The sequence below is a fragment of the Theropithecus gelada genome, chromosome 2 (assembly GCF_003255815.1).
Source record: "Theropithecus gelada isolate Dixy chromosome 2, Tgel_1.0, whole genome shotgun sequence".
NCBI classification, from domain to species: Eukaryota; Metazoa; Chordata; class Mammalia; order Primates; family Cercopithecidae; genus Theropithecus; species Theropithecus gelada.
Window position 1 is genome coordinate 43,670,814 of NC_037669.1, and position 27,522 is coordinate 43,698,335.

At 42.1% G+C, this 27,522-nt stretch overlaps 1 protein-coding gene across 6 annotated transcripts in view; it reads right to left on the reverse strand.

The window, feature by feature from the left end:
• Positions 1–27,522, reverse strand: part of MYLK (myosin light chain kinase) — a 287,445-nt gene that overhangs the window by 206,689 nt on the left and 53,234 nt on the right. For 5 of the 6 annotated variants that reach the window (XM_025377293.1, XM_025377292.1, XM_025377291.1 and 2 more), the window contains exon 3: positions 15,228–15,355. The gene's annotated coding sequence lies outside the window, so the exon portion shown is untranslated. Of the gene's footprint in view, positions 1–15,227; positions 15,356–20,882; positions 20,951–27,522 lie in introns of all 6 variants that reach the window. The other variant, XM_025377289.1, reaches the window with a different exon arrangement.

The following is a 27,522-nucleotide window of genomic DNA, read 5'->3' on the forward strand; positions in this document are numbered from 1 at the left end:
GAGTCCTACTCCAACCTCAAGGTCCATCTCTTCTCTAAGCCCTCCCCACCCAGCAGGATCTAAGAGCATCGAAAGCCCTATTTATGACATGGGTCCACAAGTACCCCGTCCATGACATTGTGCCCACCAATCTATGAAAAGTAAGAAAAATGAGGACAACATGGGGAGCTTTTTATACAGCTTAATGTACATAATTTAATCTGTCCTCTAATCTCAGTTTATGTCCTTCATACTTCTTAGAAATTCACGTGTTGTTTCATTTATTTGTAAAAATGTAAACGGATTTGTTTAATTAGAAGTTTGTTCCTTCATCACATGTTTCTGAGAGCATGCTACCTGCCAGGTGCTATAACAGTCCCTGGAGACATAGCAGTGAACAAAACTGACGCTTCCCCTGCCCAGCCCAGCTCAGACTCTGCAGATTAAGGCCTTGTCTCCCCAGCTGCAATGCCTATGAGCAGGACCTGGGTTTGTACATCTTTGGATCTGCACACACTAAGTTCTTAACACACACTTGCTGAGGACAGGGTTTTATAATGATACCAACCTTCCTGGGAGGATGGTGGGAGCCCTGGTATGCACAGCAGTATGTATTGATGGCATACATCCTATGGGTCTCCCACATATATGTATGGCATATGTATGCATGCATGGAAGCAAGAAGTAGGCGTTGAGGTCAGCCAGCTCTGGCACCACACTGCCTGGCTTCTAGCCCCAGCTCTGCTGCAAGACCTTCAGCAAGTTATTGGACTTCTTTCAGCTCATGTCCTCCCTATAATGGGGGCAAGATGGTAACAGCACTTGTCTCAGAGGTCATGAGGATTGAAGTCCTCAGCACAGTGCTGGTTCCCTGGAAGCCCTCCTTAAATGCGGCCTGTTGCAGCTATAACCATAGCACCAACCAGGTGCTAAATGAACCAGCTATTAGACAACAGAGTCAACATTAAACCAGGAGAAAACTTCCACACTCCAGGGAAGCAACCTGAAATTGAAGATGTATTTGACTGGTTGACCAGAAAAGTTAATAACATAAGAAATAAATTTTCATTTGTACGTAAAAGAGAGGGAAAAAACTAGACAGACTTTCTCTTCCTTCTCCAAAGATGCCAATAATAGAAACATGGTACAATATCCCTGCCAAATCCAGGTTTCCGTAATGATGGGCATGTGCCAGAATTCAACCACAAACAGCCAGGCTGAGTTGGGGGGAGCAGAATTGGGGAATAAACACACACAGATCGGGGACTTTCCTGAAGTATGGACATTCCACAGACAGATCATTTCCAGTGCCACAGAGAGCTTCGGAATTTAAGAAGTCTGAGGGAGGGTGAGGTAGGGTGGGAAACAGAGCATGGGCCACAGCCAGCAGAAGGACAAAGGCCCAAGTTTGTAGAGGCTGCTCTTAGCACTGAGATTTAAGTGGAATGCTTTGCAGATTTAATATCAGTGGCGTAGATAAAATAATGTCAGCAGATTGAGTAATTAAAGCTTCTTGGCTCACTTCCTTACTCTCTCACTTTCTGGAAGGATGCTCAGAGGGAAAAGAGATGGGTTCAATAAACCAAGAATTCCTCAGACTGATGAGGATATTTTTAGTTTCTCCTGACATCTAGGATAGCAGAGACATTATTTCAGGATCAGATCTTGACTATGCCCTTCACACTGGGCTAAGCATCACTCTTTGAAATCCTTTGATGAAAATTAGATTCTTTTAAAGATGTCCACACACTAATTAAGACTACTTCTGGGGAGTCTTTAGGCCCCAGCAGAGGCCGTTTCTAGCAGAGTGGAACATATACTGTGAAGCCAGTTGTCACCACTCCTATTTATCACCATCTCCCCAAATTCCTTTCCCTACCTGCCCAGGGTTCCTCTCTGGGCCTGCATCTGGGTCAGATCTGCTCAGCCCAGGCCTACAGCTACATCAGGGGAGTTGCCAGGGTGCCACAGCCAGGTCATCACAGAGCAGCACTGGCCCAACCACCTGTTCCCACTTGCTTTTTAAAGCTTGGGCTATTTGACAAGGAAAGAGTGAATCACAGAACCACAGATACAGTTAAGACCATGGAGATCTGCTCATTCCACCTCCTACCCAGCAGAGGAATCTCATTCTGTCCCAAACTGGGCAACAGTGGACCTGATGTGTGCGACGAGATTTGCCAGGGTATAGCTGAGCCATGGGGCTGTGATTACAGGCTGATAGCAGGTAAGGAACCAAACCCAGCAGGGTTTGAGGCAGGACTTAGTCCAGATCCTAGTGGATCCCCTTGTAAGACAGAGCAGGCCTGAGAGTGCGAGGAGCTGCAGCACTAACTCCTCCAGATCCTTAGGGTGGTCCTGGATTCCCAAGAGGTAAGACACCCTCCTCACACATGCAGAAACCATCTCTGCATGTCCAACAGATCTGCGGCCTGAGGCTCCAAGAAGGGACAGGGAGGCATGGCAGGGGAAAGAGTTCAGGTCACTGGTAGCAGGGTCAGCTCTCTTAGGAATGGTCTAGAGAACCTCATTAGGGCCGTCCTTTTCCATTGCCCAGCTCCCGTAGCAGAGGGGCTTATTGTAGGGACCTTGACAGAGCCCAGACAGCACATCTCTGAAAGGTAACCACTGAGTTGCCACCCTCACAGGTAGCCCATTCCCATATGATGTCAGGGGGCACTGTATTATTCAAGAAATAATTTTTGCTGAGCCATGATATGCCTCCCCCTAAATAGACCCAATTCTGCCTCCTACAGTCACACAGAGTGAACTCTCCTTGTCTATAAGACATACCTACAAATGTTTGAAGACAGGCATAACTTATCCTTTATTCTTCTGCAGATTAAACACACTCAGTCCCACTTCAACTGTTTCTACTTGGCAGTTTTCAAATACATCCACTTCCTCGGGGCACACATTAGTTTCACTATGACCCTCTTGCTATGACTCTGAGGAATGAAGAAAGAACACAAACACAGGGTGCCTGTAATCCTAGCACTTTGGGAGGCCAAGGCAAGTGGACCACTTGAGCCCAGGAGGTCGAGACCAGTCTGGGCAACACAGCAAAACCCAACTCTACAAAAAACACAAAAATTAGCTGGGTATGTGGCACATGCCTATGGTCCCAGCTACTCAGGAGGCTGAGGAAGGAGGACTGCTTGAGTCCAGAAGGCAGAGGTTGCAGTGAGCCGAGATAGCACCTCTGCACTCCAGCCTGAGCAACAGAGCCAGACCCTCTCTCTCTCAAAAAAAAAAACCCAAAACAAAAACAAAAACCCACAACTCACAGCCACACAGTGGTTAAATGTGCAGATTTGAATCTCAGTTCCATCACCCACTGTGCCTCGGTTTCCTCAGCAGTGCCTGATAATCTTAGTTGTGGTGAATTAAATCAATCAATTCATGGAGAGCTCTTAGAACTGTGCTTGGCACCTGATAAGCACCTAATTAAGTTTTAGCTACTTCTTAGCACAATGCTTAGCATATAAGAAGTACATAATACATACACAAGTCCTCCACCTAGATATTCCAGTTCCCTGACTCACCAGCTTCCTTATCGATCAAACAACAACAGCACCACTGCTGGGCAAGACTGCTCTGGAACTCTGATGAGGCAAGGAATGAGAAGTCTCCTGGTCAGTGCTTGGTGCATGGCAAGGATGCAATAAACGTTAGCTTCCTCTACCTTTTTATTGATGCAGCAGTTGGGAGACCATTCTTCATGTCTCTCACAGTTTTGCACATCTTGCAAGCAGAGGTACTGACTGCCTTTGTTCCTGAGTATCTTTTCAAGAAGATCTGCATAGCAAATAGCCTTCAAAGAGAGAGAGAGTGTCCCTCAGGATGGAGCAAAGTGCAGGCACACTTACTGTTCATTACAGAACTCTCAAGTTCCCTAGGCTCAGGACTTCTCTCCACTGTGTGTGCAGGTATCACCTGGCCCTCTTGGTGTCAACCTGTGGAGGTTGGAGCTCAAAGAACCAGTACAGGAAAATGCTGATATTCTGATTACTGTTATTGTTGTGAATCACAAAGTCCCTTATCTCTAACCTATAAGTCTCATCTTCTGCCAGCATGTATGAAACTGTGGCAGGTTAACTCCTTCACTTGAAAGTATGTGAAATTTAAGACCCTTCACAGTTATTAGCAAAAGTCTATAGGAAAGATAGTGGCAAAATAAACTCCTTTCCCATAGTCTTTATCTTAAAATGTCATCTACCCCTTCACATCCTGCCAACATTTAGCTGACTTTTTAAAATTTTTAAGTAAAGAATGTTTCCTTATTTATTTTCGTATTATTCATGTTGATTTTCATCTTCTGGATTCTAATTCAAATTTCTGTGCATTTGAGATATTTCTGAGGCTCCTTTTTTTTTTCCAGGGGAGGCATTCTTTTGAATTTGAAGACTCCCCTTTCTAAATCCTTTTGTCTGAGATGCACAGACCATCATCTCTCCTTACATCCCATTCATTCCTCCCACCAAACCTGGTGCACCACCATCCTTCTAAATCTAGTCTCTTAACTGTAGCATCAGACACCAGGTCTGTACTGCATAAAACTCATGGAGAGCGTATGCCTTCATTTAATTTGTTGTCAAGAGAACTGAAAGTTCTACCATCATCCTAAGGTGCTGTTCTCCTCTCCCCTCATCTTTCACTGAGAGCACAGAGCAGGACTCTCACGCTAACCACCCTGCCTGTAAAAGGTGGGGATGCATGACCTGAGGGTGTGACTCAGGCGAAGGCCAGCTACTACAACCACCAGCTGTTGTAGTTGGGCAGAAGAGGTAAGAACAGAAATCTGAGAAATCTGGCCTAGAACAGCTAACTAACCCACATCAAGCCAGGATCTGGGAACATGGTTGTATGAATAGGAGCAGGGAAGTACAGATACTGCCTCAGGCACTAAGAAAAGGAGGGAACACAGTTAAGGATAAGGTTATGGAAATGCCTAATATAATTTCTACTCACCTCAGACAGCTGAGTGGAAAACTGGTAGATACAGAAGTAGTCAGTGGCTCCATGTCTTTTTCAGATACCCTAAACTAATGGGACATGATCTTCACTCCCGCCTCCTACCACCACCACTACTTCCACTGCCGCTCATTTTCAGATCGAGGATTTGTGTGCATGATAAAGTCTAGCTTGCAGATACTCACTGACTATTCAGCTAAGCTACCAGCGATTTCCCTCCTTCCTTCCTTCCTGCCTGCCTGCCTGCCTGCCTGCCTGCCTGCCTCCCTCCCTCCCTCCCTTCCTCCCTCCCTCTCTCGTTCTTTTCTTTCTGACGAAGTCTCACTCTGTTGCCCAGGTTGGAGTGTAGTAGTGCAATCTCGGCTCACTGCAACCTCTGCCTCCCGGGTTCAGGTGATTCTCTTGTCTCAGTTCCCCAAGTAACAGGGATTACAAGTGTGCACCACCACACCTGGCTATTCTTTATTTTGTATTTTTAGTAGGGACAGGGTTTCACCATATCAACCAACCAGGCTGGTCTTGAACTCCCGAACTCAAGTGATCCACCCACCTCGGCCTCCCAAAGTCCTGGGATTACAGGCGTGAGCCACCACGCTCGGCTGAGCTACCAGTGATTTTCAAAGTTTTCTCTCTTGCTTTCTATAATTACCCTCCCTCCCCACTACAAAATTGGGTATATCTAAGTCTCAGCAACTGGTATTAAATTATAACTTATGATTCTTTTAAAAATAAATAAAAAATAAATAAGTCAACAAAACTCTTGAACTATCATGCTTTGCTATTATTCATCTTTTTTTATATTTTGGGTTTTATTTTTAGATTTTACCGTCTAAAGATCTCTTACAATATTTTTTAAGCAGGGCAGGGTATCCCAAGACCTCAACATCTGGTCATAAGTTACTTGCAGAACTGTAGCATAGTTTTCTTTCTTTTGAAAAATAATTAGTCTGCGATGGTTTTAATAGATAGCAAATGAATAAAAACAACTTTTATCTTAACATAGTTTTAGCAGTAAGAATGAATTTTATCAGGCCCCATGATCAGGGATTATCTGGAAACATTTAGTAATAAGTTCCAAGAAAAACTCCAGAGGATGAACCCATGGTCTGCAGGCCTCCTACCAGCTTAAACTCTGCAGGGCTAGGGGTCCACCCTCATCCCACATCCAGGGTCTCCTTTGTGTTGTAGGGGCTCAACTGCTGGTCCTGCCTCCCCCAAGACGGCTTTCCATCTTGTCAAAGTGTTCACAAGTGCCCCAACCAGAAACTACTCTTACGCTTTCCTATGATACTATGGGTCATCTGCTTTCACTATGTTTATGGAAGAGACAGGACAAGATCCAAACCTCATTGCAATCTCCCAGTTGCCAGAAAATCCATCCCTTTACCTATATAGATTAACTCCCAATTTGTCCAACCCTGTAGGGGGTTGCTGTGGTTTGAATGTGTCACCCAAAATTCATGTTTTGGAAACTTGACTCCCACTGCAACAGTTTTGAGAGGTGGACCTTTAAGAGCTGATTAAGTAATGAAGGCTTTGTTCCCATTAATGGATTGATGTTATTTCAGGAATGGGTTCATCATTGTAGGAGTGGGTTTGTTATTAAAAAAAAAAGTCCAACCCCGCTCTTGCTCTCTTATTCTCTCTTGTCCTTCTACCTTACACCATGGGATGACACAGCAAGAAGGCCCCAGCAAGAAGACAGCCCTTGAACTTGAACTTCCCAGCCTCCAGAACTGTAAGAAATAAGTCTCTATTCTTCACAAATTACCTGGTTTGTGATATTCTTTTATAGCAGCATAAAATAGGCTAAGACAGTGTCTTCAGGCTATTCCACTACAGATACTGCCTCAAGTCAAAAATGGCCAGACCCTCAGGCCTGGGTACTCCCCATCAATACAGAGAAATGAAACCTGGTCAAGACAAGAGGCCACTGCTGTCCCAGAGCACAGCCCATAGAATTACTCCCCAGACACAGGTACTATCTGGATTCTCTAGCTTTTGTAAGAACCTAAACTGGTAGCTCTGAGTAAGAAATCTTTAAGGGAAGCCATGAGGGACTCCTCCATCCTTCTTCAGCCGCAGCAGGGAGTCACGTGTACTTTACAGAGTATGATAAAGAATCCTACTGCTGTATCAATCAGCAGGCAAAGAGTCCATCATGACCCCTCAGTGTCCCTGCTTTGTCAGGTTGAAGTCCTATGACCACATTTGTGGGGCTGACAGTTTCTGATGTCAAGAATCTGACACGTTTGTGCATCTGTCCTACTCCTTCCATCTGTCTTCTCCTCTGCCACCCAACCCTTCTACTCAGAGTTGTGACATCAGTAGCCTCTTCTGCCTAGGAAGGGACTAGTCCTGGACCTTCCTTGTCATCACTGTCCCCACACCCCCCAATACACAACTCCAAAAGTAGATTTTCCTCAGGAAACATCACTTCAGGCCTCAACCTCTGAACTGAAGAGCTTTTGGGGTGAGGCAGTTAAGGCACAGCTTTGAGTGGCTCTGAGTGCAAACAGAAGAAAGAAATCATCCCTGGCTTCAATGAGTGTCCAGTTTAATGGGGGAAGATGAGGCCCACGAGCACATATGAAAGCAGGAAAGCACCAAGAGAGCATTATTCCTTGTGTGATAATGGGTTTAAATACCTCGTGGCTGCACTAACAGTCAATCACCACCCCTGCTTCTTGACAGACTTTCTTCCCTTGGTTTCTGGAATGCCATGCTCTCCTGTTTTTCTTCCTACTTCCTTTTCCTGGTCTCTAAATGACTGACATGCTCACTCCTGAGGTGATCAAATCCAGTTGTGTGGTTTTATACACCATCTAGAGGCTGGTGATCTCCACACACATTTCTTATCCCACCCTCTCCACTGATCTCCAGAATTTGACATCTCACTGTCTACTCCAGCTCTCGACTGGTTTATCTAACAAGACATACAGGACCTCTCCATTTTCTCCAGCCAAATGTGCTCTTCTCACAGCATTTCCCATCCAGGCAAAAGGCCCCACTGTCCACCCAAGTGCTCAGGCCCAGAATTCATCCCTCACTCCTCTCCCTCCACTTGTAGGTGATCCATCCACCTTGGCCTCTCAAAGTGCTGGGATTACAGGTGTGAGCCGCTGAGTCTGGCTCTTACTGTACTTTAAAGTCACCGCTGGATGTTACTGTCTTCCTGTTCTACTAGAATGAAAATTACATGAGAGCAGGGACTTTGCCTCACTCATCATTCAAGGAGGCTGTTGAATGAATGAAAGTCATGCCTGGTAGAATGTCATGTCACGTTAGCCACATTGATGAGAGTTACATTCTTTTCTGGGGAAGGGGACTGAATTTTTCACAGAAACAATAACATAAGAGATGGTTACGCTATTGATCAAGGTCCTAATGCCCACCTTTTAAAGAAACATGATCAAACCCCTATTTAATTACAAGTTATATATCAAGCAATATAGAGCTCTCTAAAATACATGTGCTTTCATTAAAAAAAGAAAAATGATAATGAAGCATATGCAAATATAATTTGATATGATATATATCACAATTCATTGTTCAAAGTTATTATATCAAAAGCAGAATGATCATCTTCATTAAAAACATGGAATTCATAAGCCTGGGTTCGGTGGCTCACGCCCGTAATTCCAGCACTTTGAGAGGCTGGGGTGGGAGGATTGCTTGAGCCCAGGAGTTTGAGACCAGCCCTGATAACACAGCAAGACACCATCTCTACAACGAATTTAAAAGCTGGATATGGTGGTGTGCACCTATAGTCCCAGCTACTCAGAAGGCTGAGGCAGGAGGATTGTTTAAGCCTGAGAGGTTGAGGCTGCAGTGAGCTATAATTGTGCCACTGTACTCCAACCTGGGCAACAAAGAAACACCCTGTGTCAAAAAAAAAAAAAAGACATGGAATTCAGACAAAAGATCTTCCACTGACATCTCTGAAAATACATATAGAGGAAACTACAGGTTACTTGCCCTTTTGAAACATCTATCGAGAAATGTTGGTAGGGAGAGTGTTAGAATGTAGCAGGGCATGGAGACACACCTGTGGTGATTGGAAATCCAGGAGGGCAGCATGGAGCCACCCAACCTCTGCAGCTCTATCTTTCCTGCTAAGATTGGATCTGTCTGGAGTCAGGAGAGACTTCTTGTTGCAAGGAAAAGGTAAGCAGAAGATCCCCACCAGTCCCCATCGGCATTGCAAACACCTACAGTCCTTACAACAGGAGAATCCCACAGTCCTCACAAGTCCTGGGCCCAGTTTGGAGACACACTGGAATTCACACAGTCACACTGCCCTGAATTAGGAGCACAAGGTATGCACTTCCCATCTCTCCCACCCCTTGTGAACCAAGCTGCTGCAGCAAGGCACAATCTTGAGACCTGAGCCACCTCTGGATTGAATCCTGCTCTGGAGGCTGGTAACTACGGCACCTCCCAGCACTGGAGCTCCATCCTCCTTACACCAAGCTCACATGGGTGGCTGTATGCCACAACCTCAGTTGCATGGAGATTGGGCCCAAGATCAGCTGTGACTCTGATCTTGCATAGCAGGGAAACCAACCCCTGCCATTGCACCTCCAGCCAGAGGACCAATCTGTCAGTTCTGACTGAAGCAAATCTACCCTTGAGCCAGCCAAATGGTTGCATGCCCTCCTCTAAATATGAGAGACCCCTGAGCCTCCAAGCAGTTGATATGCCCCTGCACCAGCAAGGTGGCTATGCACCCACACTCAGGACCTGAGAAACAGCTCCATAATAGTATCCCCCACTTACAGGCATGTTCCTGGCCTGCCTAGTGGCCCTGTACCACCCCTAACCCCCCAAAAAGTCCTGAGAAACCCACAGGGCATCGCTGGCAGGCATGCCCTTTTGCCAGCTGAGCAGCTTTGCACCTGTGTCCCAAACCTAAGAAACAACGCTGTGGACCATCCCCAGCAGATATTCTCCCAGGCTGGCTGAGCAGCTGTCTGTCCATGTCCCAGCCTGAGATATAGCCCTGTGGGCCACCTCTGGCAGGCATGCCCCCACACGAGTTGAGCAGCCTTGCGCCTGCATCCTGGGCCTAAAAAGCAGCTGCATGGGCTGCCCCTGGCAGACACATCACCAGGCTGGTTGAGCAGCTATAAGCCCATGTCCTGAGATGAAGAAACAGCCCCATGGACCATCCCTAGTAGACATGCCCCCCAGCCAACCAAGCAACCATGTGGCTGTGTCACAAGCATGAGAAACAGACCTGTAGGTAGTCCCCAGCAAACACGACCTGAGTTCAGCCAAGTAGCCTTCTGTCAGCATCCTGTCCTGAGTCTGATAAACAGCCCCACAGATCACTCCTGACAGACACACTAGGTTGGCCAAACATCTGCATGCTCATGCTCCTGGCCAGAATAACAGCCCTGGGACCCCAAACCCAGCAAGCTAGACCCAAATTTGGTCAATCCATCATTTACATTTATATCCTCCAACCTTAGAAAGAACTCAGCAAACCCAGCAAGCCCAGCCTGGTAAAGCCACACCACTGTCACCACAAACTCTTTCAACCTAGGCCACTGAGAAATCACAAATACCACTAGTGTGGATCACAGGTGAAGAAACTACACAGAGACTATACTAATGCATCAACCTAGAACCCAGGCAAATGCACCCCACTGAACCGACATCACAAGACACATCATATAAATAAGTCTTTCTCTACAAAGCCTACTTCATAAAATTGGAAGAGGCAACTTTTCCACCACATGCATAGAAATCAATATAGAAACACAACCATGAAAAAACCAGAAAACATGTTACCTCCCAAGAAAAACAGTAATTCTCCAGTAACAGACTCCAATCATAAGGAAATATATGAAATGCCAGAAAAACAATTCAAAATAATAATCTTAAGGAAAATCAGTGAGATAATCTGATGAAATCAGGAAAACAATTCAAGATTTGAATGAGAAATTCAACAAAGAGATGGATATCATTTAAAAAGAACTAAAAGGAAATCAACCAATGAAATAAAAATTAGCAGAAAACTTCCTAAGTCTTAGGAGAGAGATGGACATTCAGGTCTAGAAAGCTCAAAGAACCCCAAAGAGATTAAACCCAAACAGGTCCTCACTAAGGCACATTATAATCAAATTGTCAAAAGTCAGAGACAAAGACAGAATTTTAAAAGCATCAAGAGAAACGCACTAAGTTACATATAAGGGAATCTCTATTAGACTAACAGGAGATTTCTCAAAAGGAATCTTACAGGCCAGGAAAGAATAGAATTTAAAGTATTGAAAGAAAGAAGGGAAAAACCCTGTCAGCTAAGAATATTATACCTAGCAAAGCTAACCTTCACAAATGAAGAAGAAATAAAATATTTCACAGACAAGCAAAAAGCAAAGGAATTCATCACCACTAAACTGGCCCTACAAGAAATGCTCAAGGGATTCTTACGTCTGGAAATGAAAAGATGATAACCACCATATATATATATAAAGACTCTACCAAAAAACTTAGAACCGATAAACAAATTTAGTAAAGTTACAGGATATAAAATTAATATACAAAAATGAGTAGCATTTCTACACACAAGCAACAAACTAGCTGAAAAGAAATCAAGAAGGCAATCCCATTTACAATAGCTACTAACAAATAAGAATAAATTTAACCAAGGAGGTGAAAGACCTCTACAAGGAAAACTATAAAACACTGATGAAAGAGACTGAAGAGGATACAAACAAGTGGAAAGGCATCCTATGCCCATGGATCAGAATTAATATTGTTAAAACGACAATACTATCCAAAGCAATCTACAGATTGGATGCAATTCCTATCAGAATACCAATGAAATTCTTCACAGAAAAAGAAAAAAAATTCCTAAATTTTATATGGAACAATGAAAGGCCCTAAATACCCAAAGCAGTCCTGACCAAAAATGACACAGCTGGGGGTATCACACTACCAGACCTCAAAATATACTGTAAAGCTCTAGTAACCCAAACAGCATGGTATTAGCATAAAAACAGACACATAGACCAACAGAACAAATAGAGAACCCAGAAATTAATACACACAGGTACAGCCAATTGATTTTTGACAAAGGTACCAGGAATATTCTTTGTGAAAAGGATACTCTCTTGAATAGATGGTGCTGGGAAAACTGGATATCCATAGGCAGAAGAACAAAACTAGACCCCCCACCTCTCATCCTATACAAAAATCAATTCAAAATGGATCAAAGACCTAAATGTAAGACCTGAAATGATAAAATTACTGGAAGATAACATAAGGAAAATGCCTCAGAACACTGGTCTGGGAAAATATTTTATGAATAAGACCTCAAAAGCACAGGGAACAAAAGCAAAAATAGACAAATAGTATGATAGCAAATGAAAATGTTTCTGCATGGCAAAGCAAGCAAAGAAAACAAATAGTGAAAAAACCTACAGGATGGGAGAAAATATTTGGAAACTACTCACCTGACAGGGAATTAATATCCAGAATATGCAAGGAATTCAATTCAACAGCAGAAAAACAATCTGATTAGAAAATGATCAAATTATAGGAACAGACATTTCTTAAAAGAAGAAATATAAATTGCCAACAAATATATGGAAAAATGCCCAACATCACTAATCATCAGGGAAATACAAATCAAAGCCACATTGAGGTATCAGCATATCCCAGTTAGAATGGCTATTTTCAAAAAGACAAACAACAAATGCTGGCAAGGATGAGGAGAAAAGGAATCTCATATACTCTTGGTGGGAATGTAAACTAGTATAGCAACTATGGAAACCAGTATAGAGGTTCTTCCAAAACTAAAAATAGAACAACCATATGATCCAGCAATTCTACTATTGGGAATTTATCCAAAGGAAAAAAGGAAATCATATCAAAGAGACGTCTGTATCCCCATGTCTACCGCAGCACTATTTACATATAGCCAAGATACGGGATCAATGTAGGTATCCAACAGAAGATGAATGGATAAATAAAATGTGGTATAGATACACAATGGAATACTATTTAACCATAAAAAAGAATGAATCCTGCCATTTGCGGCAACACGGATAGAACTGGAGGACATTATATTAAGTGAGATAAGCCAGGAACAGAAAGTTAGACATGGTGTGTTCTCATTCATATGTGAAAGCTAAAAAATGTTGATCTCTAAGAAGTAAAATAGTAGAACAGAGAATACTAGAGGCTGGGAAGGGTAGCAGGAAGGGAGGGATAGGGAGAGATTTGCTAAAGGATATAAAATTACAGCTAGATAGAAAGAATAAGTTCTACTGTTCTATACCATGGTAGGATGACTATAGTTAACAATAATACATAGTTTCAAATAGGTAGAAGGAGGATATTGAATGTTTCAAACATAAAGAAATGATAAATGTTTGCAAAGATGGATATGCTAATTGCCTGGATCTGATCACCATATATTAATTGTATCAAAACATCACTATGTACTCCCTGAATACGTACAACTATTATTAGTAAATTTTTAAAAATGTTTGCATCTTGCTAAGGAGTCCTGTATTACCTATGAGTGTCCCATTGGCTTAGACTTTAAGGGACTCACAGAGAAGGGCATGAGTTCTCGACTGCCTTTGCACTGACCAGATGTGTCTCGAGAGCTTTGCTCAAATGGCCCCAATGATGCGAAGAAAGGAATACTGGGTGAGTCCTATGGTGTCATGAGCCCCTAGGCTTTAAAACTGAAGTTTTATCTCATTTTTATTTACTTCTTTTCCTCGTTGCAAACGTCCTTGTCACAGCATAAAGTAGGTGACTAAACGAAGAGGGCTTCTGGCATAGACCACTCACCAGTACCAGAGGCACAACTTTCATCCTGACTTCCGGCCAGGCAGATGTGCCTTTAAAATAAAGGGACTTGCATTATTTTTTGCATCCTTTGATCTTCTACCTATGGTGCTTCACAGTGTGAAAAGCCTTAAGGTTTTCTTTTAAAGGATGCCTTGCTCATATGTTCAGTGTTCACTTTGGTCCAGCCTCCCACAAATCCTAAAATAAAGCCCCATCTCAGCCATATGTGCTGTGTTTTCTTTCAGGCAGTAGTAGGACACTGCTTTTCCCTTTATCAGCCATTTTAGAGTCCAACCTCATAGTCACTTTTTAAAAAATTCCTTTGATGTTATGGGATTTGTTTCCTTAACAAAAGAGCAGGCCCTACATACTTCAATATGCCTTTCAAAGTAGTCTAAGAAGCTGTTCTCTCAAGTCAATGATGGGGTCATAATTCAAAGCAGGTTTAGCACCATAGGGGAAATAATCAGTATTATTTTTTTGAAATCACAGGCCACACTTCCTGTTATTAATTCACGCCTCCCCACTTCCATCACCCACCAACCTTCTCACTTTCTTTGCTTCACTGGTATTGGTTTTGACCCTGCCAGCCTCCTCTGCACTGAGAGTTAACAGACACCCTCACCCCAGGCTGATGTTAGCTGAGGACCCCTGAAGTACTGTAGTAGTTAGACCCTAAGGAGGGGGTCAAGGGTAGCAGCGGGAAACCACCTTCCTCACTGCTAGAGCTGCAGAAAGCAGTGGAAACCCCCAAACCCCAAAGTACACATATGAAATCCCAAATGATCACCCACACTTTTGGAATATTATTTAAAATATTTTCTATTGTATAGCTGCCCAAAGAAGGCACTGTCTTTGTTAAACAGGCTCACTCTACACCTATTATCACACGGGATTTCTCACCAGAGTGCAGGTGACCAGGTTGTGGGCAGTGCTCTGGAAGCTGCTCGGTCCCACAGAACTAGCTATGGTTATGAGTCCAGGTAACACAAAGTTCCACCTGTGTTCCATCCCCAATAATGCCTGCTTGCCAAGGAACCATGGAGTCAAAGGAGAAATCACAACCAGAGCTAGTCAGAGCAGCCTCCTGGAGCAGCAGGAGGAGAAAGTTTTCAGCCAGCTTGGAAGGATGGAGTACCACAGTGTGCAGTGTGAACAGTTTCTAGCAGCAGCCATGGCATCCCACAGGCCCTTATTCTTGTTTCCTGGCTAGTTCCAAGGATGATTCCCACCACCTTCGCCAGTTCAAGAATTCTGACCAGCTAAGCCAAGATCAACAGACAATGCTGCAGCACGCTGCCTTCACTCCTACCTGCCTGGGCAGCTGGCCAGGTGCCATCTCACCTTGGGGGCAGCAGTCTCTTCTGGGCACCTAGGAAGACACACAGCTCCCCTCTCTGCAGCCTCCCCAGGGGGACTGAGGAGGAATGGTCAACAGCATAATGTAAACTCCGCTCACTCACCACCGTCTTCTCTGTTGTTTGTTGTGGCAACTGGGCCAGGGGGACAGGAAAGGCGTCCTGAAGCTCTCAGCTGGGAAGCTCCTGAAGTTGCTCTGAACTGCAGCAGAGGCAGCTGATTCGGGAGCCACCTGGGTGGGTGGAAAGGAGGAAAGGAAAGCCAAATCAGAGACAGACACGCAAAAGGGATGTGGGAGCGGCTGGGAGGAGTACATCACTCTGGGACAGGCTATGTAGAAACAGGGAAGCGTCCCAACAGTGACGATGCGTGGCTTTTATTACCGTGTGGGGGGTTATACATTTAGAGTTCAGGAACAATAGTTACAAGGAGAACCAGAACGAGGTGCTTTCTTCCCCCACAGAGGACAGATGTGGAACCATGAGGGTGGTACTCAGGGTAGGCTGCAGGGTCTAGGGAGACGCCCTGGCAGGGGTGAGGGAGGAAGGCCATGGGAGCTGCCTTCCTGCAGGTGAAAGGCAGTGCAGGCAGGTGGCTGTTGGGGAGTTCTGGAGGGAGCTGGTTCCTGGCTATCAGAGATCTGGCTTTAGTGACATGGCCAGGGGAAGAAAGGGCTGACAGGGCCGGAAAAAAAAAACACCGACACCCTGGCAGAGGATGTGCTTCTAGAGGAGCGTCTCTCCTACCTTCACTGTCCCCGGGCTGGGCCGATATGCTTTGTTTCCCCAGCACCCACACCAAGGCAGAACACGGGGCCCCCCACTCAGCCTGGCCCAGGCTCCTGAAGTTCCCCCTTCTCTTCCCTTCAGAAACTTTTGTTTTCCTCTGAAGGCAAATCTCACTTTTTAAGAGGGAAACAAATACCTACAATAAGTAGCAATTCCATTTCCTCAGAGGGACAAATAACTTATTTCAGGGCCCTTTACAAGCTACCCTTCCAGATGGTGTGTTAATGTGAAAAGGACAGTTTGAAAATCCAAAGGAAATCAAGCCGTCACAACGGCATTTGCTGTTTTTGAATGTTTTCTGTTCCCTCCCAAAATTTAAGTTGAATCTTAATCCCTGAAGCAACAGTATTAGGAGGTAGGACCTTTGGGTGTGATTAAGTCAGGAGGGCAGAGCCCTTGAGAATACGATCAGCAACCTTATAAAGGGGCTGGAGCGAACTGGCTGGCCCTTTTTTGCTCTTCTGCCTTCTGCCAAGTGAGGACAAAGCAACTTGGCACCATCTTGGAAGCAGAAAACAGCCCTCACAAGACACCAAATCTGCTGGCATCTTGATCTTGGACTTCCATTTTCCAGAACTGTGAGGAAAAAAAATTCTACTATTTGTAGATCACCCAGCCTCAGGTATTTTGTCATAGCAGCACAGACTAAGACAGCATTTCAGCAGGGGACTTCCAGACTGAAAAAGTCCTTACATAAGCCCTTAATAAATCACAAAGGAAACAGAGAGGGTGGAAACCCTGAGTTCAGGGTGGTGGCTTCCCCTGACACTTTGAGGGACATTTTGAAAAGGAAATGGGAGAGAATGGGCTCTCAAAGAAGGGGCAGGATGAGGTGGAATTCCCACCCCATTACAGTCCCACAGCCAGGTGCTCTTTTCCACCTGGACAGGACGTGTCAGCAGAAAGTTCATTTCAAGAGTGCCAGCCTTGTCCGCACCCAGTTGCTCCCTGTAATCTGTTTGGCCACAGGACCAAATGACAGCTAAAGCAGAACAGGTGTTTCTATAAGGAATGGTTTCCATGTCTCATAAGCTAAGCCAGGCAATCCAAGCAGGACTTCTCTTGACCTTGAAGAGAAAAGTCAAGCTCAGGACATCTGCTGCCACCTCCTCAATAGATATCCATCTCTGGTGAGGGTTTAGGGATACCTCTCGCTTCTTAGTTCCCTAACCTCGACCCCACCTCCAGTGAGCACACCTGGCCCTTCATTCTCACCAGCCCCCTTCCACTTTCTACCAGCCAGAGGAGCCTCGAAACCTGCTGCTCTTCCTATCCTCAGTTCACTACCCTGCCCCATGTACACGGGAGGCCTTGGGTGATCTGTCATTTCCATTCTTTTGCCCAGCTGATTAGGCCACATCTGGCTATTATTTCACAACTCACCTGCACCACAGACACTTAATACTCTCCTGCTTCTCAAATAATTAGAAGCCACTCACAAGAAAACAAAATATAGAGCTGTTAATTATTTAAAAATTAAAACTATATAAAAACTGATAATATAGGCAAAATGATTTTCTAAGCTAATTTTGCAACCCTATCAAGCATTACATCTATCCCCAAGTTCCCTGACACTCGTGGCAAAAAAGGAAACAGGACAGGTCACACAATTCTCCTTGTCGGATGAGGACACGAAGCCACTTCATCAGGTAACAGGGCCCTCCAGTGCTAATCTCCAAAAGGTCTCTCTCCAGAGAGAGGACTGAACAACACAATGGACAATTCTACCAACAGGGTTTTCAAAAGGAAACATTCGGCGTTTCATTACTGTTTCTTCTTCGTTCGTTGTTTTTTGGAGACAGGGTCTTGCTCTGTTGCCCAGGCTGGGGTCTGCAGTGGTGCAATCTCAGCTGGCTGCAACATCTGCCTCCCATGTTCAAGTGATTCTTGTGCCTCAGCCTCCCAAGTAGTTGGGACTATAGGTGCATGCCACCATGTCCTGCTAATTTTTGTATTTTTAGTAGAGATGGAGTTTCACCATGTTGGCTAGGCTGGTCTTGAACTCCCGACCTCAAGTGATCCACAAGCCTCAGCCTCCCAAAGTACTGGGATTACAGGCGTGAGCTACTGCGCCCAGCCTCAGAGTTTGGTAACTTTTAAATATCAATCTTTGATAAAAAGGAAAATAATAAAATATGACTTGGGATTTTTGCAGGGATCTAAAGCAAAGGTCTGGACAGGTAATTTTTTTAATAGTTTTTTTTAAATTATCTGTAAGTTCTAGGGTACATGTGCACAATGTGCAGGTTTGTTACATATGTATCCATGTGTCATGTTGGTGTGCTACACCCATTAACTCGTCATTTACATTAGGTATATCTCCTAATGCTATCCGTCCCCCATACCCCCACCCCACAACAGGCCCCGGTGTGTGATGTTCCCCTTCCTGTGTCCAAGTGTTCTCATTGTTCAGTTCCCACCTGTGAGTGAAAACATGCGGTGTTTGGTTTTCTGTCCTTGCGATAGTTTGCTCAGAATGATGGTTTCCAGCTTCATCCATGTCCCTACAAAGGACATGAACTCATCCCTTTTTTATGGCTGCATAATATTCCATGGTGTATATGTGCCACATTTTCTTAATCCAGTCTGTCATTGATGGACATTTGGGTTGGTTCCAAGTCTTTGCTATTGTGAAAAGTGCTGCAATAAACATACGTGTGCATGTGTCTTTATCGCAGCATGACTTATAATCCTTTGGGTATATACCCAGTAATGGGATGGCTGGATCAAACGGTATTTCTAGTTCTAGATCCTTGAGGAGTCTTCCACAATGGTTGAAGTAGTTTACAGTCCCACCAACAGTTTAAAAGTGTTCCTATTTCTCCACATCCTCTCCAGCACCTGTTGTTTCCTGACTTTTTTGTTTGTTTGTTTTTTGAGATGGAGTCTCATTCTGTCACCCAGGCTGGAGTGCAGTGGCATGATCTTGGCTCACTGCAACCTCCACCTCCCAGGTTCACGCGATTCTCCTGCCTCAGCCTCCTGAGTAGCTGGGATTACAGGCGCACACCACCACACCCGGCTAGTTTTTTGTGTATTTTTAGTAGAGACAGGGTTTCACTATGTTGACCAGACTGGTCTCGAACTCCTGACCTCGTGATCCGCCTGCCTCAGCCTCCCAAAGTGCTGGGATTACAGTGAGCCACTGTGCTCGGCCATTTCCTGACTTTTTAATGATCGTCATTCTAACTGGTGTGAGATGGTATCTCATTGTGGTTTTGATTTGCATTTCTCTGATGGCGAGTGATGATGAGCATTTTTTCATGTGTCTGTCGGCTGCATAAATGTCTTCTTTTGAGAAGTGTCCGTTCATATCGTTTGTCCACTTTTTAATGGGGTTGTTTGATTTTTTCTTGTAAATTTGTTTAAGTTCTTTGTAGATTCTGGATATTAGCCCTTTGTCAGATAGGTAGATTGCAAAAATTTTCTCCCATTCTGTAGGTTGCCTGTTCACTCTGATGGTAGTTTCTTTTGCTGTGCAGAAGCTCTTCAGTTTAATTAGATCCCATTTGTCAATTTTGGCTTTTGTTGCCATTGCTTTTGGTGTTTTAGACTGGACAGGTAATTTAATAAAGGTCTTGGTGGTTCTCAGTGGAAAGTTGAGTTGCCCTCATCACCCATCCTGGAGGTGGGGGTGCAGGTGGGTAAAGGTGGTACAGGCAGGTTGAATGGGAGTTAAGGGTTAGGAGGATTGAGGGAGCATTGGGATGTGCAGTGGGATTATTGACTGTCATAATGACTTGAGAACAAGGGAAGGGAGCTGAATGTCCTACCTTAAATATAATGCTCATTATAAAGAGCATTATAAAGCATTTTGTCTTGACTAAAATGCTAATAGCACCCCTGGAGAGAAACACTGGAAGGGAAATCAGTAATTAGCATGACTCTTCTAGTGCCTCCTCTAAAATACCAATTAAGTCTTCACAGGGAGTTGACGGCAGTGACCACAAGAATGTCTGCTCTGGGAAGTAGAGATGAAGGAGGATGCCAGGTTTCTGATGTGTCAGCTCTGCTGGTGGTAAACTGCATATTGTCTTATGAGGCATAACGAGCCTGAAGGGCACTGCTGGCCGGACACAGAGCTGGGCAATGGTGCGCTATAAAAAGCATGCCCATGGAAAGGAACATAAGTCTCCTTTTATTTCTTTGTATGTCTAAATGAAGACACAACTGGAACACAAAAACTACACATCAATCCATCATAGGAGAAACTATTTTAGAATAGAGCAGTGGTTCTCAAAGTGTGGTCCCTAATTAGCATCACCTGGGAACTTGTTAGATATGCAGATTATTGGGTCCTACCCCAGACCTGCTGAATCAGAAACTCTGGGTGTGAGGCTGAGCAACCTGTGTATTGACAAGTCCTCCAGGTGACTCTGATGCAGGCTCAAGGCTGAGAACCACTGGTCTAGAAAGTCTGGGGCTCAATATGGCAATCAGTCACACGAGAGATTTTAGAAATCCTGCTTCATCCCTGTGTAGAGTTTCTGTTAGGCTCAGAGAGGGAGGGGAATATTTCAATACGTCTATGGCAAGCAACTGATCAGGGGTGGAACACCTGAAGACAGAAGACCCCAGGGATGAGAAATAAGGACAAAGAGTAAATTATCAAGGGTCAATCTGAGCCTCAAGTTTGATTAACCATCCTAGGAAGAGTTTGTTTTAATTTAACTTGTATTTCTGTTTGAATAGCAAATACAGTTATATGATTAGAAATAGCGTTGGGGCTCAGAAAACAGTACCCCAAAATGAAGGCTTCAGAAGCAAGTTTCTCTCCAACCTTCTCCTTCCCTCCTGTCTCTGGCCACTCATTCTACTCCAAGAACACTAGAATCCCTCTTCCCCAAGGCAGGTTACAGAAACCAGAACCCCTTTTCCTTAACGCCAGCCATGAAACCTAAAAGTATTACTCTAACTTCTCCCTATGGCCTTTCTGTGTAAAAACTGGCCATAAAGAAATTATCTGACCACCTTGTTTGATTGTAGGTCATAAGAGCCCCATTCCAGAGAGAGTCTTGCCCCATCAGAAGGAAGGAATGCTGCACAGAGAGGAGGAATACAAACAGAAAGGCCTTGCTGAGTTTCCCTACTCGGTCTATTAGCATTAGATTATACCCTTTTTGTCCAATCATATTTTTACACAGTTGTCCACAGTTTGTTGAACCTAAGCATAAAAATGAACAGTTTCCTTTGTATCTTTGGGTCTTCATTCTGAAGGCTCCCATGTCATGGAAAACTATGATGAAATAAATTTTTGTGCCTTTTCTACTATTAATCCACCTTTTGTCATTTGGTGTTTGGTGAACCTACAGAACGCAAAGGAGAAGTTTTCCCTTGCCTCTTCAACTGAAAAGACACAAAAGTATACAGTGAAATGTCTTTCACCCACACCTGCTTCTAGGTACCCAGCTCCTAGGTATCCAGCACCAACTTCTCTTCCCTTCCAGAATCAGCCATGTAATCAGCATCTTCTAGAGATATGTTTTGAAAATACATGCATATTTTTATACCCACTTTCTCTTAAATACAAATAATAACATACACACTCTTCTACACCTTGCTTTATTTCACTTAATATATTCTGGAGGTTATTCCATACCAGAAACATCAAGAAACACTTACAAGTGTTCTGAGTGTCTGGAAACATACAACACTCCAGGGCATGGGTATCTTTCCTGCAGATAAGGAGTACCTCCTAGGCTACCACATGATGTTTGTGGATTTCTTAGTGAACCTGCTGTAGGGAAGCTGTACTAAAATTCTCAGTTTGGAGAACTCTCCGCAGGCCTACTTGTATTTTGTTTTTTGTTTGTTTGTTTGTTTTTGTTTTTGTTTTGAGATGGAGTCTCGCTCTGTCGCCCAGGCTACAGTGCAGGGGTGCGATCTCTGCTCACTGCAAGCTCCGCCTCCTGGGTTCACACCATTCTCCTGCCTCAGCCTCCCGTGTAGCTGGAACTACAGGCGCCCGCCACTACGCCCGGCTAATTTTTTTTTTTTTTTTTTTTTGTATCTTTAGTACAGACGGGGTTTCACCGTGTTAGCCAGGATGGTCTCGATCTCCTGACCTCGTGATCTGCCCATCTCGGCCTCCCAAAGTGCTGGGATTACAGACATGAGCCACCGCACCTGGCTCTATTTTGTTTTATAACAGAAGGAGGTAATATGGAAACTCTCAGCCAGGTCATTAAAATTCAACAGTATCACTACGAGATAACACTAGCACCTGGTGGGTCAGGTGTCCAAAGACACACAGTAGAGAGGAGTTCGACCACTAGGTAGAACTCAAAGCATCAGGATGACTTGGAACTTTTAAAATTTATAAGACTAATAACTGTAAATTACAAAACACATGGAAAGATAAAGACATGGACTAATTAAGAACACTTACTACTTACTAGTCATTTTCCAACACTTAGAATCAAATATGTAACATGGGACAAAATAATAATCCCTATCCTTCCACCAGCTTCAGTCATAGTAACATTAATTTTTATTTTTTTGAGATGGAGTTTCGCTCTTGTTGCCCAGGCTGGAGTGCAATGGTGTGATCTTGGCTCACTGCAGCCTCCACCTCCCGGGTTCAAGCAATTCTCCTGCCTCAGCCTCCTGAGTAGCTGGGTTACAGGCATGCACCACCATGCCTGGCTAATTTTGTACTTTTAGTAGAGACAGGGTTTTATCCTGTTGGTCAGGCTGGTCTCGAACTGCTTACCTCAGGTGATCCACCCACCTTGGCCTCCCAAAGTGCTGGGATTACAGGTGTGAGCCACTGCACCCAGCCTGTAACATTTCCTTCAGAATTATTTTTGTTCTATACACCCTTCAGCACCATCAGTAAGATGTCTTGTTCCTCCCTGATTCTTAGCAGAGTTTTATCAATGTAGCCCTTGAACATAAAATATGAAGTTGATATATATATAAAAATATATAATATATGCTCTATTCAGATATAATTCATATACCATAAAATTTAAAGGGTTCAAATGAATGCTTTTTAAGTATAGTCAAGGAGTTGTGCATCACCTCATGAATTTAGTGCACTTGCATCACCTGTAAAAGAAATGGCATACCTATTCACAGTCACTCCCCATAATCTACCCCAAGGTTCCCCAACTCTAGGCAACCAATAGTCTACGTTCTGTTTCTATGGATTAAGGATGCCTTCAACAGGCTCACAAGCACACTCAACACAACTGGGGAAACAAAATCAGTGATTTTGAAGATGAGTCAATAGAAATTATCCAAACTAAAACACAAAGAAATAAAATAGTAGGGGGAAGAAAAGAAAATAAAGAATCTAAAAGCTATGGAACAATATCAAGTGGTCTAATATGCATATAATTGGAATCTCAGAAAGAGAAGAAATAGAGGATGAGTCAGAAGAAATACTTACATAATGATTAAGCATTTTCCAAAAATAATGAAAGATATCAAACTACAAGAATCTCAGAGAACTCCAAGCAGTATAAATACAAACAAAAACAACCAAACACATCTAGGCATATAATCTTCAAGTGGCTGAAAATCAAAGGGAAAGAAACAATCTTAAAGACAGATAGGGTGAGGGAATACATGAAAGCATACTTCTCATCTGAAAAAGTGCAAACCAAAAAAACAACAAAGGAAATCTTAAAGGTACTGAAAGAAAGAACCCTGTCAATCCAGAATTCCATACTCCTGAAAATATTTCTCAAAAATAAAAGAAAAATACAGACTTTGGAAACTAAATGAAAAGCTGAGAGAATTCATTATTAAGAAACTTGCACGATAAGAACTAGTAAAGAAACTTCTTCAGGTAGAAGGGATATGTCAGACAGAACTTGAATCCAAACAAATAAACTAAGATCTCCAGAAATGGTTAAAATGAAGGTAAATATAAAAGACATTTTAAAAAATGTTTAATTGCTCTAAAAGATGATTGACTTTTTAAAGTAAAAATAGTAGTAATGTACTATGGGTTTATAGGATAGGTAAAAGAAAAATGAATAACAACAACAGCACAAGAGTTGAGAAGGAAGAACTTGGAGTATAATATTCTAAGGCTTTTATACTATACGTGAAGTGATGTAATTGGAAAGTAGACTGTGATGAAAGATATATGTTGTAAACACTAGAGCACACATTACATTTTTAAAAAGAAGTAAAATAATAAGCCAATAGTGGAGATAAAATGAAATAATAAAAATTCTCAGCTGGATGTGGTGGCTTATGCCTATAATCCCAGCTCTTTGGGAGGCTGAGGCAGGCAGATCAACTAAGGTTTGAGATCAGCTTGGCCAACATGGTGAAACCCCATCTCTACTAAAAATACAAAAATTAGTCGGGCATGGTGGGTGCCTGTAGTCCCAGCTACTTGGGAGGCTGAGACAGGAGAATTGCTTGAACTTGGGAGGTGGAGGTTGCAGTGAGCAAGATCGTGCCACTGCACTCCAGCCTGGGCAACAGAGCAAGACTCCACCTCAAACAAAACAAAACAAAACAAACAAACAAACAAAAATCTCAATAAATACAAAGGCAAGCAGAAAAAGAGGATAAAAGGGACAAGAAAAAGACAAAACAAAAAATATTGATGGTAGTTTTAATCTAATCATATCAATAATTGCATTAATAATTATAAATGGCCTAATTACATGAATTAAAGATTGTTAGACTGTATCAAAAAGTAAGACCCAATTATATTCTTTCCACAAAAAAAGCTCACCTTGAAAATAAAGACAGAAATGGGTTAAAAATAAAACAATGGAAAAAGACATACATGTAAGCACTAATCAAAAGAAAACTGAAATGGCTATATTAATATCAGACAAAGTAGATTTCAGGAAAAGGAATATTACCAGGGATAAAGAGAGTAATTTCATAACGATAAAAGGATCAATTCACTGAGGAAATGTAACACTCCTAAATGTGTACACATCTAACACAGGGTTCCAAAATACATTATCCAAAAAGTCTTAGGCCTGAAAGGTGAACTAGGAAAATCCACAATTGTAGTTAGAGATTTCAACACTCCTCTCTCAGTAATTGATAAAACAAGCACACAGAAAATAAGTAAGGATTTAGAAAAGCTGAACACCACTGTCAACCAACTTGACCAAATCGACACTCAGCCCAACAAATGCAAAATACACATTGTTTTCAAAAGCATATGAAAGATTTATCAAGATAGACCATATTCTGGGCTACTAAGCAAACCTGAATCAAATTAAAAGAAGTGAAACCACATAGAAATATTCTCTGATTGTTATGAAATTAAACTAAAACTTAGTAACAGGAAGGTATCTAACAAATTCCTAAAATGCTTGCAGATTAACACATTTCTAAATAACTCACAGTTCAAAAAAGAAGCCACAAGGAATATTAGAAAAATTTCAAATGGAATGGACATAAAAAAACACAATATGTGAAATTTGGGGGGATGCAGGAAAAGGTCAGAAGAAAATGTATAGCATTAAATACTTACATTAGTAAAGAAGGAAGGTCTTAACTCAGTGATCTAAGCTTCTACTTTGGGATAAACTAGAAAAAGAACAAATTAAAACTAAATTTCTCAGAAAGAAGGAAATAATAGAGATAAAAGCAGAAATCAATAACAATGAAAAGAAATAAAGAAAATCAATGAAGCCAAAAGTTTGGTTTTTGGAAAGATCAATAAAATTGGTAAGCCTACAGTCAGGCTGATCATGAAAAAAGAAAGATGGTACAAAAATAAATCTCAGGAATAAAATAGAGAACATTACTACAAATCCTACAGACATTATATATACATATATATTTAGAACTGTATATATTAGAATCTATATATATAGAACAAGTCTCTCTCTCTACATATATATATATAAAACAAGTCTATGTCATAATATAAAAACTTGACAACTTAGATAAAATATACAAACTCATTGAAAGACACAAACTACCAAAATTCCCACAAGAAGAAACAGAGAACCTCAATTAAAGAAATTTTATGAGACCAACATTACTTGATATGAAAGTAAGATAAAGACATATAAAAAAGAAAACCATGGACCCATATTCTTCATGAATATAAACACAAAAATCCTCAACAAAATATTGGCAAATCAAATTCAGCAATATATTTTTTAAACATATATTATTATTCTGTGTGGTTTATCCTGAAAATGTAAGACTGGTTCAACAACTGAAAATCAGTGTAATTTACAGTACCAACTTAGTAACAAAGAAAAAAATTACATAATCATTTTATTAGACATTTAAAAATCAGACAAAATTCCATTTTCATTCATGGTTCTGAGCAACTGCTTTAGTCTGAATGCAAAAAACTGGGATTCCTTGTTTTAAAAAGGCACAAGTTTCTTGGGGATCCAAAAGTCCTCTTATGAGACAGGTCTCAGGTAATGTTAGAAGATGGAGTATGAAGAAACAGATACATGGTGGAGACTTCAAACATATAATGAAATTATATTCATGATATGCTGTTCCAGAAAGAGCTTGTTACATATAGGCAGAATTTCTACTGAATAAAAGAGGAGCTTCATAGTACCAGACCTCTGGACAAAGGCAGCAGCTTCATATTTCAGGTGGTAGATTCTTAAAACCACACGTGTTCAAAAGGTCCTGGACAACTATCTGTGAAGGATGCTATAAAAGGTCTCTATCTTCGATGGGAATATAGACTTGATGAATTAAAAGTTCTTCCTAGTACTATAAAATAGTAGAGATAGAAAATCCAGTAGAGATAGAAAATCCAGTTGGCCTAACTAATGTTTATTAAGAGCTTGGTAAGGAAGTATGAGATTAATCTGTATTTTAAAAATCATATTGCCTATCTTTACATAGTTTACACTAATAATTTAGTAGAGATGTATATTTCTATTGAATACTATGTAAAAATATTTTTCTGTATATCCCTTTCTCCCTGCTTCTCACTCTAAAGAAGCTGATAAGTGATAGTTTAGTCCTTGCCTCATTAATACCTTCAACCACTCATTTTCTGTCAGTTCCTTTTTTTCTGTCTTCAGACATCCTCTCTTAAAAATACCAACAATTAGACCTACTGCCTTTTCTAGCTACCATCCTATTTCTAGCCTTTCTTTCCACTCATATGTTTTCAATGAGTCATCAACACCTCCTGCCACAATTTCCTTTCCACCCACTCCCTCTTTAACCCCCTACAATCAGTCCAGTTCTTTTATACACCACCTACAAAGTCAGAATGCTAGGGTTTAGAGAGGCTGAGAGTGTCAGGAAGATGTAACATTTGTACCCAAGGAGCTAATCAGACAAAATCTACTTAAATCATCTAAATATCCACTAGGAAGAGACTAGAGACAGGGGTTAAAAAAGATAACTAACATTTATTAGATGTCTTCTGGTATACTGTTGTGTTAGATTATCTCCCATCATGGCCATCAGCAATTAATCCATCCATGTATACTTAAATTTCTCTAACTCCAACTTTATCAGAAATCACAATAAATATAAATGGACTAAATTCACCCATTAAAAGACAGATAATATTATTATACAACATTATATACAATATATATCTATATCTGTAGCTATATATTCTGCTTATATACTATTCATAAGATGAACCTAGAAAACACAAAGGTATTGAAAATAATAAATGAAA